The 17,216-nt window shown below is 43.1% G+C and overlaps 1 long non-coding RNA gene across 4 annotated transcripts in view; it reads right to left on the bottom strand.

Moving 5' to 3' along the window:
- The window catches only part of LOC144335340 (uncharacterized), a 64,154-nt gene that overhangs the window by 14,802 nt on the left and 32,136 nt on the right, over positions 1 to 17,216 (bottom strand). The gene's annotated exons all lie outside the window — the stretch shown is intronic.

Raw genomic sequence — 17,216 nt, forward strand, 5'->3', positions numbered from 1 at the left:
CCTCTAGGTTGCTTATTTCAAAAGCTGGGGCTAAACTTAAATTTTCATGCGCCCAGTTGTTTTAAAAATAGCCCAAACAAGCAGATTTGTAGCCATTTCAAGTCTGCCTCTTTTGCATATTCCAGGAAACCTCAGGCCACGTATGTTGGTCATAAAGCCTCCAAGTTGCTATGTCCCCAGCCATAGGACCTCTCTGACCCAGATTCTCCTACCTTGCTGCTAAGCAACAGCACCTAAGCTAAGGCCTGTTTCTAATTCCTCCAGCCCCAGTAGTTCCCTTGCCTCCCTCCCCTTCTGGATGGTGCCCTCTGCCTCCATCCATGAGCTTGCAGACAGTCTCATGCCATAAGGGATGTCCCAGCCCTGTCCATGCACTGCCCAATACAGCTTACTGTATGTTATTACCTTTCATGGTCACACCTGTCTCCTTGCTCTGCCTCCAAATCCCTCGAACCCCCTACACATTCCAAGTCAGATTTTCAGCCCAGTGCTTTTTTTCCCATTACCCCATTGCTTCCACCTTAGTTTCAAACTTTTTCAACAAATAGGTTTATACAAAGAAATATGGTATCTAAGTAATGTTTCTAGAGAAGGGCGAGGAATTGATCTGAAACCTAATATATTTAGCTCCGTTCCTCAAACCTGGTAAAAGCTTGCATCATCTAGAGACAGCAGAAAGTACTTATAGATACTTTATTATGATGATGATTAATTATTGCTACAATTTCCACATGTCCTCTGAAAGGGATTGGACCACGAATAGCGCCCTAGAGACTTGATAGTGCTGGTCGCATTATTAAAACCTTCTATTCACTGAGCATTCACTCCACGCCCAGGCTCTTACCAAGATCTTAAACAGAATCACTCAGTGGTAATGGCACATCTTCCAGTCCTTAGGCCATGGTGTTATTCCTGTAGCAGACAGGGATTCCCTCTCCTCCATGGTTTCCACATGCATCCTGTCTGTTTACTACCTTGCTTCAATTTCCCAAGAAACAGAATGCAAGGGGCTTACCACCTAAAAACATAGCGCCACTCCTGACTTGAGTTTCTGTCCTGGTTCACGAGCTGCTCCTGCCTTTTATGGGACCAACCCGGTAGCTAGCTCTGGCTTAAAGGAATCACCGGGGGAAAGGAAATAATACCTTGTAACAGGCAGAAACACAGGCAATAATATCATTCCCTGGATCCTGAAGTTCCTGGGCACCTGGAGGAGAGGGCTGGAGAGCTGTTATTTTGCAGCTTTCAGTTCTGTTACATCTGTTATGTCTTCCTAACAAATTGCTGGCTTCAGCAGCTCCACGCCAAAAGCTGTGGTTATAAATATTACGGGTCTCATGGTCCCCTGAGGGCCACAATTCACGGGGCGATAAAATCCCACCTCCCAAAGCAGAGACCCATTGGAAGGAACTGAAATGAAATGTCCTTCTTTCTGATCATGGATGAGCCATATTGAAGCCAAATTCAGGCAGGAATGGGGAGGCGGTGCTGGGGGCGGAGGAGGAACTGAAGTCTAGGGTGTGCCTGAGGGTTGGTGGAAAGTAGAGATCTGTGGGACCTCCTTTGATTGCTTTCTTCCCTAATCACCATTATTCTGCCCAGCAAATTGGAAGCCAATGAAACTTAGTGACTATGTCCTATATGACATTTCTAGAGAAATGCTAGAAAAATGATTGAATCCTGTAATGGTTATTTGGCACATTGTTCGTTGGAGTCTACAAGATCAGCCCTTCAAGTTGTGTTCTTGTCTTCTGCTGTGGTACCATGAGCATAGTATTTACCAAAAGATGAACAGTGGAAATGATAATAATTGTAACTAGGTGTTTGCTAAATGCCAGACCTTTTTGTAAGTGTCTTACACATATTATTATTAACTTTTTAAATCCTCACAGCAATCCTATTAAGTAAGACTTGTTATTATGCCCATTTTATATTTTAGATATAAGTAAATTGAAGAACAGAGATTAAGCAATCTGCCTACAGGTCTTGAAGCAGGTAGAAGGAAATCAGGCCATTGGCTTTCGAGTTCATGCTTTTTCTCATGCAACCTCAATTTATGACCTCATGGGATATTGCTCTGGCCTTTCATGGACAAGAATGACTAATAAAAGTGAATATATATCTATAGAATGGGATCTCAACTATTGCCTATTATTCTCAAAATAATGTAATAAAAATAATATGTGAAGTGTTAACCAACCATAACTTTAAAAAATATTAAGAAAAATTGAACGCAGGAAAATATTTAATTAAAAAAAATATTTAAGAGACTAGGTCTCCAAATGTTGCCCAGGCTGGCCTGGAACTCCTTGTCTCAAGTGATCCCCCTACCTCAGCCTCCCAAGTAGCTGGAACTACACAGGCACATGCCACCACACCCAGATTCAGGAAAAGTGAAGACATTGATTTAAGACCTTGCTGACTTTTTTTTTTTTTTTTTTTTTTTTTTTTGAGACGGTGTCTCCCTCTGTCACCTAGGCTGGAGTTCAGTAGCACAATCTCGGCTCATCGCAAACCTCCGCCTCCCAGGTTCAAGCAATTCTCCTGCCTCAGCCTCTGACTAATTTTTAAGTGTAATGTTTCTTTGCTAATCAAATCTTGGTTTTCCCTACCATGGTTTACAGCTAATTGGTTTGAGCCCCCTCTAGAAGACAGGACACTTGGGAACATTTGCAGCTTTCTTGTTTCGTGGTGGCATTTCATGGGTTACAAGAAGCTTTGGGATCAGTTCCCACAGCTTATCAGTTAAAATCATTTTGGGCGCTAGTTAAAAATACTGACTCCAGGCTGGGCGCAGTGGCTCATGCCTGTAATCCTAGCAGTTTGGGAGGCCAAGGCAGGCAGGTCACGAGGTCAGAAGATCAAGACCACCCTGGCTAACACGGTAAAACTCTGTCTCTACTAAAAATACAAAAAATTAGCTAGGCGTGATGGCACCTTCCTATAGTCCCAGCTACTTGGGAGGCTGAGGCAAGAGAATTGCTTGAACCTGGGAGGCAGAGGTTGCAGTGAGCCAAGATTGTACCACTGTACTCCAACCTGGGCAGCAGAGCGAGACTCCATCTCAAATAATAATAATAATAAAATAATAATAATAATAATAATAACTCCAGATCTTACTCTAGGTCTAATGAATCAGAACCCTTAAGAAAGGGGAAGCCTAACTCATTAGCCATAGCTATACGACGAGGTGCTGGAATTGCATCTCAATTGCCCTGGAATGGGACCAAAGCCCGAGTATTGTTTAAAGCTTTTGGGTGAGAACAGTGAGAAGCCAGGGTTGATAATAATGAGCTTCACCTTTCTGCACCATTAATGGCTGTACTTTGGGTAGTGGCCTTGCTTCTAGCGTATGCTAGACACACTTTTTTCCATCATCAGAAAGGACTTATACAATCCGAGTACAAATTAACTAGCTGCCTTCATCCCTTGGATCAATAATCAGAAATCTACTGGATTCATATTGGAAGTGGGACCTCCCTGGGAAGGCAGGAGATGGTTTAGTGATAGAACATACAAAAGGCCAGGCACAGTGGCTCATGCCTGTAATCCCAGCACTTTGGGAGGCCGAGGCAGGTGCATCACCTGAGGTCAGGAGTTCAATACCAGCCTGCTCAACATGGCGAAACCCCGTCTCTACTAAAAATACAAAAAACTAGCCGGACTAGGTGGCGGGCTCCTGTAATCCCAGTTACTCAGGAGGCTGAGGCAGGAGAATTGCTTGAACCTGGGAGGCGGACATTGCAGTGAGCCAAGATGGTGCCACTGCACTCCAGCCTGGGTGACAAGAGTGAAACTCGATCTCAAAAAAAACAAAAACAAACAAACAAAAAGTGAGTCCTGAGGCCAGGTATAAAACCTTAGTGACATGAAGGAAAATGCAGATTTTAACCTGGGAGATCAATTTCAAATTGGGTGGTGTGGAGAACATGGACAGGTTTCAGGTACCATTAACCAAAAGTCCGAGCTCAGCCTCAGAGCCAGGAACTATGTGTGTGGTTAGGGCCAATGGCCAGCCGAGATCCAGGATGCTGTGGGAGCATCTGGCTGCAGAAAGCAAAAACCCACGATGGGCAACTGGGGCGGAGGGGTAGGAAATTCAAACTCTCGGAGGAGTGAGATAACAATCAGGAACTCCAGCACAGGGAAAGAGGCAGGGTCCAGGGGGATGATACAAAAGTAAAATAGGACCCAGCGTAGTGGCTTACACCTGTAATCCCAACACTTTGGGAGGCTGAAGGGGGCAGATCACCTGAGGTCAGGAGTTTGAGACCAGCCTGGCCAATGTGGCAAAACCCTGTCCCTAGTAAAACTATAACAAAATTAGCTGGGCGTGGTGGCACGCATCTGTAGTCCCAGCTACTCGGGAGGCTGAGGCAGGAGAATCGCTTGAACTCAGGAGGCAGAAGTTGCAGTGAGCCGAGATCGCGTCACTGCACTCCAGCCTGGGCGACAAAAAGAGACTCCGTTTCAAAAATAAAAATAAAAAAAAACAGTAGATGAGATTTAAAGAAATAAAATGCTGATCAAGGAATTCCTCAATTTCCTATTTTTAGGGACAAGGCTGACTCAAGAATGGATGGAGTAGAAGAAAGGAGTTTCACAACAGGTCACTGGATAGAGGAGATTTGAAAGTTTAGAGATCCCAAAAGATGCATGCTAAACAGGATATTTCATCTTCTTGTTGGTTAATCTTAAGATGCCGTCCCCAGCTTTCCTGCCAAAGGAGGTTCGCTGACTTTTCCTTCTTGTTTAACTTTGGGGTGCCGCTCATGGAAAAGGTCTTCCAGCTTCACACACCTATGTGTGTTCATGCACGGCACACACCTGTAGGTGCCGAGGAGCCCTACACCTTCTGTTATCTGATCTCCTGCACCCCCTCTGGCCTGGGTCATAGCCTCAGTTCTAGCTTGATTCCAGGTGCAGCTCACTCAGGTCCATTTGACAGGTCCCTGTGTACCAGCACCATGAGGACAACATTCTAAATGCCAATGTTGTTGTTTCTCCAAGTCCCCTTCAGGTGGTTCTGTTTCCTAACGGGAGCCTCCAGCATCAGGGAATTTACACCCTGCGTGGAACACACCACACAGCCTGTGGTTTTTACTCATGATGATGACAGAAGGAGGCACTTTTTAAATGCAATATGGCAAAGTCACTTGGGAAGAAACGATCCTCCTAAAGCATATTCAAGAGAGCCAAAAAGACAGACATCGCAATTCCCTGAGCTCCCAGACACAGCCAGGTTCCTCCTCTTTCCGTTTGCTTCGGGTTGGTTCCATGTGATACATCTCAGCAAGCATCTTCTGGCCTCCTCCATGTGCCGAAAGGGCCCCTCCGAGGATGGCACACACACACTCTCAGAGCCACATGAGGATTCCAGCGAGCGTTCAGGCGCTCATGAATTCTCCTTGTGCAGAACTGAGCACATGTACAGATTGCACGTGGGAGGAGACGTTCTCTCAGTGTCTGCTCTAAATGTTGTTTCTGAGTTCATCGTTCCAAGACAGGGAAATGAATGGGGATTGCCTGAGCCACCCTTGAGTGGAGACAAGTCAACCAGGATCATCGGACTCTGTAGGAGGAATTTTTCTTCTGCTCTTTTTATCCCTAAGATCCAAGGATTCGTTATTGAACCGGTCAGCTGGGCCCCTGTCCCACTCCTCTTCCTGCTCTGCTCCCACTGGGCAGTTCCCACTGTGGCCTCAGCATCTGTGCTCTGGGCTTAGGGGCAGGGACTATAGGAGAGAGGATTACCCTCTTGTCCTGTACTCCCTGTCCCTAAGGTGGCAGTGATTTTCCACTGTGGCTAATCACAGCTTCTCAGTTCTTCCATCCCTTGTGAAACGGATTCCCTGTATAAAACTCCCTCTGTTTTAAAACTCCTATTTCCTCTAGTTCTTCCTCTTTCTATGCTGATAAATTTTTAAAATAATAGATGATAGGGCTGGGCATAGTGTCTCACTCCTGTAGTCCCAGAACTTTGGGAGGCTGAGGCCGGCAGATTCCCTGAGGTCAGGAGTTTGAGACCAGCCTGGCCAACATGGTGAAACCCCGTCTCTACTAAAAATACAAAAATTAGCTGGTTGTGGTGGTGTGCGCCTGTAATCCCAGCTACTTGGGAGGCTGAGGCAGGAGAATCACTTGAACCCAGGAGGTAGAGGTTGCAGTGAGCTGAGATCGTGCCACTGCACTCCAGCCTGGGTGACAAGAGTGAGACTGCATCTCAGAAAATAATACTAATGATAGATAACACTTTTTACAGCATTAGGAAATGCTTTACATTATTAACTCATTGAATCCTCATGACTTTCCCATGAAGTAGGTATTAGTATTGTGCCCATATTACAGATGTGGAGACTAAGCAATAAAGTGGTCACACAGTCCGTTCATGGTGGAGCTGGGATTCCAGTTGGGCCCCAAGTGCCATGCTTTGAACAACACCAACAACAAAACACACAAAAAACATACAAACAAACATATCTCAATTCACAGAATTTTTGAAGCAAGAGCATTTAGGGTGCTGGTTCTCAGAGCGCGGCTCCTGAACCAGCAGCATTAGCGTCTCCTGGGAACTTTGAAATGCAAATCTTAGCCTACACACCTTACATACTGAAGCCAAACGGGCAGGGGCGAGGAGGAAATCTGTTTTTACACACCCTCCTGGTGGTTCCGATACTTAGTAAAGTTTGGGAACCACTGTCATAGAGCAGGATTCCATCCTTGCATGTTGAGGTCCTGGAACAGTTTTGGGGCCACCGTGGATCTATCCCTGGAAAGGAAACAGTAGCTGATTCCCAATTCGCTCCACCTCCCCATCCCATCACCTCCTTTTCTACCGGGCATGGCTCCTGTAGGTGGCTATGCGCACCCTTTCATCTTAAGCAGGACACTCTGTGGTGGGCACAATAATTCACTCTCGTGCCGCCCAATGATGTCCACATCCTAATTCTCAGAACCTGTGAATATTTTGTTGCTGTTGTTATTGTTGTTGTTGAGACAGAGTCTCGCTCTATCACCCAGGCTGTAGTGCAGTGTCGTGATCTTGGCTCACTGCAACCTCTGCCTCCCGGGTTCAAGCAATTCTCCTGTCTCACCTTCCTGAGTAGCTGGGATTACAGGTGCACGCGCCACAACGCCCGGCTGATTTTGTATTTTTAGTAGAGACGGGGTTTCACCATGTTGGTCAGTCTGGTCTCAAACTCCTGACCTCATGATCTGCCCGCCTAGGCCTTTCAAAGTGCTGGGATTACACTTGTGAGCCATCGCACCTGGCTGGACCTGTGAATTTTTTTTTTTTTTTTTTTTGAGACAGAGTCTAACTCTGTTGCCCACCGGAGTGCAGTGTCATGATCTCGGCTCACTGCAAGCTCCGCCTCCTGGGTTCACGCCATTCTTCTGCCTCAGCCTCCTGAGTAGCTGGGACTACAGGCACCCGCCACCACATCTGGCTATTTTTTTGCATTTTTAGTAGAGATGGGATTTCCCTGTTTTAGCCAGGATGGTCTCAATCTCCTGACCTCATGATCTGCCCGCCTTGGACTCCCAAAGTGCTGGGATTATAGGCATGAGCCACCGCGCCCAGCCCAGAACTGTGAATGTTTTATGTTACATGGCAAGGAGGAATGAAGATTGCCAATCAGCTGACCTTAAAATAAAGAGATTCTCCTGGATTTTCCAGGTAGATCTAACATAATTGTAAGAGTCCTAAAACGAGGATGAGGGAGGGAGAAGAATCAGAACTAGAGAGATGGTGAGTTTTGAAGACAGAGGAAAGAGACACAAGCAGAGGAATGCAGGCAGCCTCTAGAAGTTTGAAAAAGCAAGGAAATAGGTTATCCCCCAGAGCCTCCAGAATAAGCACGCCTTGCTGGTCCCTTTATTTTAGTTCAGTGAGCCCCATTTTGGACCCAATGACCTCCAGAACTGTAAGATAATAACTTTGTTTTGAGTCAATGAGTTTCAGTAACTTGTTACAGCAGCGATAGGAAACTAATACCCCATAAAAGACACCCAAGGGCATAGCTGACACTCAAAGCTGTAGTTGTAACCACCCATTTCAATGAATTTCTCACATCCCTTCCTCTCTCAATCTTATCCTACCATTTTCGCACTTCCAAATCTGAGTTGGTTTTGCACATCTGTTTGCTTAAACCCTGTTACTGTGTTCCCTGGAACTTCAGCTCTATGATCACCTCCTCCTCCTCTAACTTCCGTCTTTCTTGGAACATCCCTTATCTGATGCTGGAGACCCCTTGAAGGCCTAGTGTCTCTGAAAGCCACTCAAGCTGAGGCTGAGTTTTCTCTCGCAGTCTAAGACCTCAGGGTTACTTTCCATATCTTCCTAATTCACCACCGCCACCTCTCTCCTGCAAACCCTTTCTTATTTCAACTCATGCTACTTAGCTCTGTCAGTCTCTCTCCCTTCTCCTTGCTGCCATCTGTTATCCTGCCAGTCACTCCTCATCACTCACTGAAGGTGTTAGCCGTTCACTTATCCTGTCTACACTACCCCTGTACTGATGAACCATAAAGCATCCTGGCCTCTGAGTCCCCTGATTCACCCCCTCCGAAGGTATTTTTCAGCTCTACCTCATCTATCCTCTTCCATGGTCACACCTGTTCCTTGACATCTCCAGTAACCAGATCTCCCTCAACTCAAAACCCCAACTTTAAATGTTCGACCCTATATACGCCACTTCTAGGTCCTTAACTCCAGCACTCCCAATGCTACAATCCTTTGATTTCGTTGAGACTTCCAGACTTCATCCCCACTTTCTCTACTTGCCCAGCTACAAATTCATGGCTCAGTTTAATCACCTTTTTATAAATATTACCTTCAATCCCTTGGCAACCTGTCCCCCACCCCCAACCCCACTGCCTTGCTCACTTGGTAAATCCCAGCGCTGGCTCAATCCACATAGCTGCCTTCTCCATTGCCTGCACATGAGCATCTGAGTTTTGGGTAAAAACAATCTCAGATCCAGCTTAACTGCTTTGCTTTAGAAATCACAGCCATTATCTTCACATAAACTCTCTACACCACCTGATGCATCAGTCCTCCTTAATTGCCAAATCTCCTTCTCCACACCCTAACATGACTATTTTATAGCATTTCCTTTGTACTCCTTCCTTCCCCACTGTCTCCTCTCCCACACTCTCAGTTGGTGATCTCTCCTCATACTTGCTGAGAACATGCAAACAATGAGATGGGAATGTACTCAACTTCCCATCAGCAAGTGTATTATTTGTTTTTATCCATCTTCTCCTCTTTCCCTCCTATTGTAAAAAAGAGACTATTTCACCACTAACCCAAACTTAATCTTTCCACTGCTGTCCTGAGTGCCCTTCCCTTTTGTTTGTCCCAGGACTTTGCTGCTTTGTTTTTTCTTTTTCTCTTTCTCATCATAGGTCTTTCTGAAGAGAAACCTATAGCTTCAAATGCTTACATGTATTAGAAAATGAAGAAAGGTCTAAAATTGATTATCTAACTATCCACTTTCCAAATTTAGATAAAGACTAGGAGAAAGTAAGTATAAAAAATTAAGAGAAGAGCAGAAGTTAATGTAATAAAAAAAATCAATGAAGTCAAAAGTTAGTTATTTGAAAAGATCAACAAAACAGACAAACCTCAAGCAAGCATGACTAAGAAAAAAAGGGAGAGAAATGATCAACACTGGAAATGAAAGAGGGATTATCATTACAGATTGTGTAATTTTCAAAATAATTAAAAGAAGACTACTATGGTTAACTTTATGACAATAAATGTAACAAAAGTAGATGAAATGGAAAAATTCATTATAAAACTCAAATTACCAAAACTGACATAGGAATAGCCTTACCCCTACCAAAGAATTAAATTTATTATCAAAACCACAAAGAACTCTTCAAGCCCAAGTGGTCTCATTAGTGAATTTCATTAAATATTCAAGGCAGAAAAAAATACCAAATTGACACAACGTGTTTCAGAAAGTAGAGGAATGAGCTCCTGATAAAGGCAACAGCCTGGGTGAATCTCATAGACTTTATGCTGAGCAAAAGAAGTCAAACACAAAGGAGTGTGGATTTTGTGATTCTATTCAAATGACGTTCTAAATCAGCAAAGCTAATTTACGGTGGAAAACTTCAACAGTGGTTGCCTCTGTTGAAGGCAACAGAGTAAGGGACATGGACTGGAAAGGGATCCTAGGGAACTTTCTGGAATAAGAGGATTCGGTTCCATGGATGTCAAAATTGTACATTTAAGATTCTTGCATTTCAATCTATGTAAATTAAACAGATAAACAATCCAGAAGGTGGAGAGTAGGTGCAGCGATGGAACAAGAATGACAATATGTGTACGGTTGTTGAAGTTGAGTGATGGGTGTGTGGGAGTTTATTGCCATATACTGTTTGTGTCGTACGCGCTTTCAGTTCTCCGCAGTGAAGAGTTAAACATTGAAATGTTGATGAAGTTTGATTTATAAAATGAGATATTGCATTTGTACATCACACTATTTCCAATTTGCATAGTTCCAATTTATACAAAACTGAGTACATTTGTATTTCCTTCCAGTCTTATTTTTTAAATTGTTCTAAGCAGTACTGAATATGCAATTTTACACTCAGCTTTCCTACTCACATTACGCTGTAAGCATCTTTGCAGTTTTACATTCTTTGAGATCATCAATTCTAATAGCCACCCCTATGGCTTCTTAATGCTGAAACTCAAATTTTATCTCATTATTATACCTCCATTGATTGCTAGTGCTACTCAGAATAATACCTGCTACTCAGGTAGTCTCATTTAATTATTTATGCTCACCTTAAACTAAGGGGGATTTAAGGTGGCCTGAAAAGACACATAAAGTGCAACAAAATAGAAGAAAGTCGAAACACACTATACAAAAGAAAGAGAAACAGGTTAAAGACAGAGTTTAATCAAGGATCTTTAAGGCAGGAAAAACCCAACACCCTTCTTTGCCAAGGTAAAGCTTAACAAAATACATGTACATCTAACTTTGAGTAATGATTAAAAAGCCATACTTTTTAGAAAAAAATTGTATTGGTTGGAGTGGGAGTGGGGTAACCTCAAATATTAACCAGAGGGTTTATAACGGTGACCAACAAAGTAGTCTTTTATGAGAAAGTTATTTTTGAGCCAGTAAAAAGTTAAGGAATAGCTACAATATTGCTAACTTTAGTTTCAGAATAGTTGCATAACTTGTGATAAAGCTTAGAATTGCTTTTTATCTTAAATAGCTGAGAGGCAGGACAGAGAAATTGGTTCACCTCCCAGCTCTGCTGCTCCCCAGCCAGTTATTTTAAGAAGTTGACCTCATCTTTCTGAATCTTTGTTTCTTCGTTTGTAAAACTGGAGGGCGATAAATGTCCACTTTATAGTACTGTTGTGAAGACTTATCACAGATTCATTCATTTGACAAATATTTATTGAGACGCGCTACATGGCAGGCCCTGTTCCGGTCACACAGCAAGGGGTGACTATCATCTCTAACATTTTGACGCTCGCCTTTTAGTGTGGGTGGAGACATAAGACAAGAAAATAAGCAAGATCATTTCAGATGCTGACGCTTTCTATCAAGAAAATAATCCATGCTATAGGGCTCAAGTATATGATGGGTATGTATGCGTATGTGTGTGTGTGTGCGCGTGCGCGCGTACACTTTTAAAGATACACCGATCAGCGAATTCCTCTCTGAAAAAGTATTATTTTTACAGGGATCTGAAAGATGAGAAGAAAGATATTAGGGAGAGCCATTTAAGCAAAGGGAACATCAACAATGAGCCTTACATTTTAAGGAGCAGCCAGAAGGCCAGTGTGGCTGGAGCACAGGGTGTGAGGGTGATGTTAGAGAGAGATCAGAGAAGTGGACAGGAGCCAAAGCTCATGGAGCCAGAGTTGGGACCTGGATTTTATTCCATGCATAAAGGGAGGCCATTGGAGGATGTAAGCAGTGGAGCTGCATGATCTAATGGGTGTTTTAGGCCATGGTGTGGAGGATGGATTCTAGAGGGGCAAGACTGGAGGCAGGGAGGCCACCCAGGAAGTTAATGCATATGCATATGCATTAACTTCCTGGAGGTGCTCAGTATGATGTCTGCAGTCTGCATTCCTGGAGGTGCTCAGTATGATGCATTCCTGCTCAGTATGTCTGCATTCCTGGAGGTGCTCAGTATGATGTCTGCAGTCTAACAAGCACTCACTAAATATTAGTTATTTTGGACTGGTGATCTGTAGCCCTACTTTTTAGAAAGAAAATAGCTATCAGGACAATGATTCATTCAGATCATCTTGATTTGAGAAAATTAAGTCTTTGTGTTCTCTGTAATAGAGACACATTCTTCCAGCTCACTAAGTACGGAGGCTTTGTGAAGTGTCAGCTTGCCTAGGTTGACCTGCGTTTTCCAGAATTCTTTTTTCTGGGTGTGTTCCATTAGAGTGGGTTACAGTCAGCTTCCCGTGGGAGATGTGGGAGCAGAAAGGAGGCAGTGGCCATTTTGTAGCCCACACTCCTTGTTGCTGCTCTGCAGCGACCGGGCCTTTACTCAGCTGGGTCAGGCTCCCCTGGACCTTCCTTCAGCCCCTGGACAGGTGTGAGTGTTCAGCAATGGGAAGCAGTGTTTTGGCTTCTGAAGGTCACTCCCACCAGGAAGAACTGACGTAGGTTTCAGCCCATCCTCACGGGCCCAGTTCGTATTTGTGGGTTACCATGCATTCCTACTTTCCTCCACTTTACATCAGTTGTCTGCCCTTTGCAGTTCAAGCTCCAACCTGAAATGTGAAGACAACAGCCTTGTAGAGGCTGCTTAAGCAGCTTCCACAATTGGCTAAGGCCACATCCCTTATCTCTCTCTCTCAGTGGTTCTGTTTCTCCGATTACTCCTTTATAGATACAAGACTGGTAGCTGATTAAAAGAAATATATTCAAAAGAAATAGGACCAGCCGGGCGTGGTGGCTCACACCTGTAATCACAGCACTTTGGGAGGCTGAGGCTGGCAGGCCACAAGGTCAGGAGTTCGAGACCAGCCTGACCAACATGGTGAAACCCCGTCTCTATTAAAAATACAAAAATTAGCCTGGCATAGTGGTGCCTGCCTGTAATCCCAGCACTCAGGAGGCTGAGGCAGGAGAATTGCTTGAACCCGGGAGGCAGAGGTTGCAGTGGGCCAAGACCATACCACTGCACTCCAGCCTGGGTGACAGAGTGAGACTCCGTCTCAAAAAAAAAAAAAAAAAAAAAAAGAAATAGGACCAAATACATCCCCAATTTACGCCTGAAAATCTCTAAGTGCACTTCAGTAGACAGTTCACAGTCATTACAGTTTCGGGCATGTAACAGGTATTCAATAAGTATTCTTTAAAGAATGTATGATCCAGTTCTGGATTTTAAAAATGTGGTATATATGCACAATGGAATACTATTCAACCTTTAAAAAAGGAAATTATGTTATTTTTGGCAACACACTGAATCTGAAGGACATTATGCTGAGTGAAATAAGTCAGACACAGAAAGACAAATACCACACATTCTCACTTATACATGGAATCTGAAAAATTTAAATGTATAAAAGCAGAGAGTAGAATAGTGGTTATCAGAGGCTGGGGGAAATTTTGGGGAAAGGGGAGATATTGTTCAAAGGGTATAAGCTTTCAGCTGGGAAGGAGGAATAAATTCTAGAGATCTATTGTAAAACATGGTAATTATAGTTAATAATAAATGTATACTTGAAAATTTTGCTAAGAGTAGATTTTAAATATTTTCATCACAAAAAATGATAAGTGTGACAGGTGATGGCTATGGTAATTAGCTTGAGTTAATTATTTCACAAGGCATACTACATCAAAACATCACACTGTGTACCATAAATGTATATAATGTTTCCTTTGTCAATTAAACAAACAGAAAAAGAATGCATGATTCAGCTCCAGTTCTCTTGGCAGGTTACAATTGAGGTTTGCTGTCAACTTCGCCAGGGCTCCACGCAGGATTCCTCGTGTGGCCTGTCCTAACCAGAAACATGCAGGAAAAGGAGTGCTGAGAAATGTGGTTCAACCAAACCAAGAAGACACAACTGGTTCCAGTCTATAGAATCTGAGGTTAAGAAAGATCAATCGAAGCTATTAATCGCTCACAAGTTTTCTGGTTTCTCATTCTAGGAGGTGGTCGATAATAACAACTGTCCATGAGAGACCAGCCATGTCTTAAGCCTGTCTGTAGCTCTTGTAAAACTTTGACCTGAGAAACCCATACTTGCAATTTGTTAGGCAAATTTTGAGAACACAATACTGATGGATTGAACAAAAAACTAACAGGTGTACAATTCAAGGAGCATGAAGTTTTGCTTATTTTGCAAATAGAGTAAATAATACTCTGGTACCGGTCAGATGGGGCCATCTTTGAAAAACCAATAAAGGTTAACAAGTCTGAAAACATTGAAAATCATTATTCTGTGAGGTTTCTAAATAGCTCTGTTAGCAAACGTATCACTGTGTTTCACTCAGCTTAGGTTTCAAAATCAAAACCCCTGTGCTATGAGATGTTTAAGGCTGTGTATTTAGTTTGTAGTTCCAAAAATGAGGATCCTAGGTGTCCCTGTGAAAGACTGTTTATTGCCAATTTAATAGCTCTCCTTTCACACTTATTTTTTCTAAAAGAGACCAAATGTCCCTGCGGCTGTAATATATCAAGCCTAGGGAATGGATCTTGAATCAAATCTGATTGGAAGATCCTGGAAAACCTATTTCTTTGTTGTTGAAAGAAGAGAACCATTAGAGAAAAGGGTCTTTTAAAATTTTTTCTCTAGCCCCACCTCTTTCAATCTTTCCCAAATCCTGCCTTCTGCCTTTGAAAGCAGCCATGATGCTCATAGTTGCATCAATCATTTTACAACATGACAAGCCACCATATTGGGGTTGACAGAGCAGAAGAATGGAAAGAATCTGGGCCTTGAGACTCTTGAACATCTGAACCAGTTCCAGGCTGCCCACCTACAGACTCTGTGCTCCTTGAGATAACTAAATGTCTTTATGTTTAAGCCTCTCCAAACCATGCATTCTGTTACTTGCAACCAAAGCCACTCTTAACTGATACAGCCCCTTTCATGCTACTTTCCAGATTCATGCTCTGGGCAACTGTGTTGTAGAACTTGATACCAGGTCTAAAAGCTGGACTTGGCTCTCTCTGGAGACATTTATTTGTTATTTTTTAAAAATAATAGAGTTATGTCTATATTTGCTATACAAAACATTTGTTATATTGGGAATCATATTTGTTATGTAGGGAAGCAATCTTCCATTATTCAGTGATGCCAAGAAAGGTATCATTAGACTTGCTTCTTAACCTAACAATCACTCTCCGACGAATACTAAGTTCTTCCAAGGAATAACTAGAACACATGATGTTTAAATGGTCATAAGACAAGACCATATATCCAGTCACGTCAAATATGCATTGGCAAGGGAATGTACATGGAAAGATAAGCTCCATCAAGCTTTTCAGGAATTAAATCAAAATGAACAAAACAAGAAAAACTATCATTTGAACCAGGCAAACCCCCAAGGTTGACAAAGATAAAATTTGCAAATTTATCCTAATTTTTGCAAGAGTTCCACAGTTCTTTTTCTGACAGCTGGCACAATAAAGATTTAAAATTCTGAATAGGAAAGAGGAGGTGGTTGCCATCTGTGGCCATTACCTGATCTCTCTGATTTCAACTGCCAGGGATAACACCATGGGACATGTAGTTTTTGTCTTTAATTTTTTAAAAAAATTTCATCATAAGCTATTTCAAACACAAAAAAGATGGCAGAAAATAATATATATGCATGTACTCATTGCTGATATTTGATGAATGTTGACATTTTGCTATTGGCTTTGGATGTTTTAAAAATAGAATTTTATAGATACTCTAAAGCCCTACAAAATCCTGTCTCCTTATTGGTTTAATTTACATTTTGTGGGGTGTGTCTCTACAAAATTAGGCCACCTGTGCCTCTAAAACTTTATTGATATTTAGGAAGCTGCATGTAGAAGTCTGTCTTCAAAACATACTTCAGTTACTAGAGTTAAAGCAATGATGCTGCTTGGACCATACAATCCTCTTGGTTCCCTTCTAATGCTTGATAATCCATATTTTGCATGACCACCCCAACTATTAAGGTCACACCTTTCTCCCTGGGTCCCAGCCACTTTCTGATGTGGATCTTGCAAGTCTCAGGTGATATATCAGATGCCTGGAAACACTGTGCAGGCAACCTTCATGGGTAGTTCTTTGGGAAGGACATGGTTTGAAATAACAACGTGGAAACCTGCTTCCCAGCCTCAGGTTGCTGCTCCGCATGTTCTGGCCTTCCACCCACAGCCCTCCTCATCCTGTTTCACTCAAGGAAGGGAACCTGGTGGGTGACAATGTCAAGACCAGGTCATGATCGCAAAGGTTGCCCTGTTCGCAGTCCACACGCCTACCTTCCAGGAGCTCCTTCCACATCCTGCCCTCTTCCTGACTACACCCGACTGGTGTTTCCAGGGCTATCCTCTGCCTCCTTTCTGGCTTGTGACTACAGTGGACTCACACTTCATTACACTTCTTTGATTTTTAACTTGAGGTTTACCTTCTAGTTCTCTCTTCTTCTCCCACCCTCTACTCTCAAAACTCCTGTCCTGGCCATGGTCATAATACAAAGTTTTCCCATACTTGTAATCCCAGAACTTTGTGGGGCTGAGGCAGGAAGACTGCTGGAGGCCAGGAGTTCAAGACTAGCCTGAGAAACACAGTGAGATCTTCTCTCTACAAAAACACAAAAATTAGCCAGGCATGGTGGTGCGCAGCTGTTCTTCAAGAGCCTGAGGTGGGAGGTTTGCTTGAGCCCAGGAGTGTCAGGTGGCAGTGAGTCACGATCATGCCACTGCACTCCAGCCTGGGCAACAGAGCGAGACCCTGAATTAAAAACCAAAACACGAACACAAAACTTTCCCAGAGGAGAACGTGAACTTTACAAGCTTATCAGAGGGTAGGGACTTTAGCTTTCCCATGATATAAGCAGCCAATGAGGAGTGTTCTTCCATTGCTTTTATGAGTTACTCTTCTAGTGAGTCCTGATGTGGGAGAACTGAGTTCTTCTTAGAAACTTGAAATTGATGCTTTCCACTTTCTGAATCTACTAATCCAAGTGAATGTCTTCAAATTAACATTCTCTTGGATCAGCATGACAAAAAGA

This window comes from Macaca mulatta, chromosome 16 (genome assembly GCF_049350105.2).
Source record: "Macaca mulatta isolate MMU2019108-1 chromosome 16, T2T-MMU8v2.0, whole genome shotgun sequence".
Classification (NCBI taxonomy): domain Eukaryota; kingdom Metazoa; phylum Chordata; class Mammalia; order Primates; family Cercopithecidae; genus Macaca; species Macaca mulatta.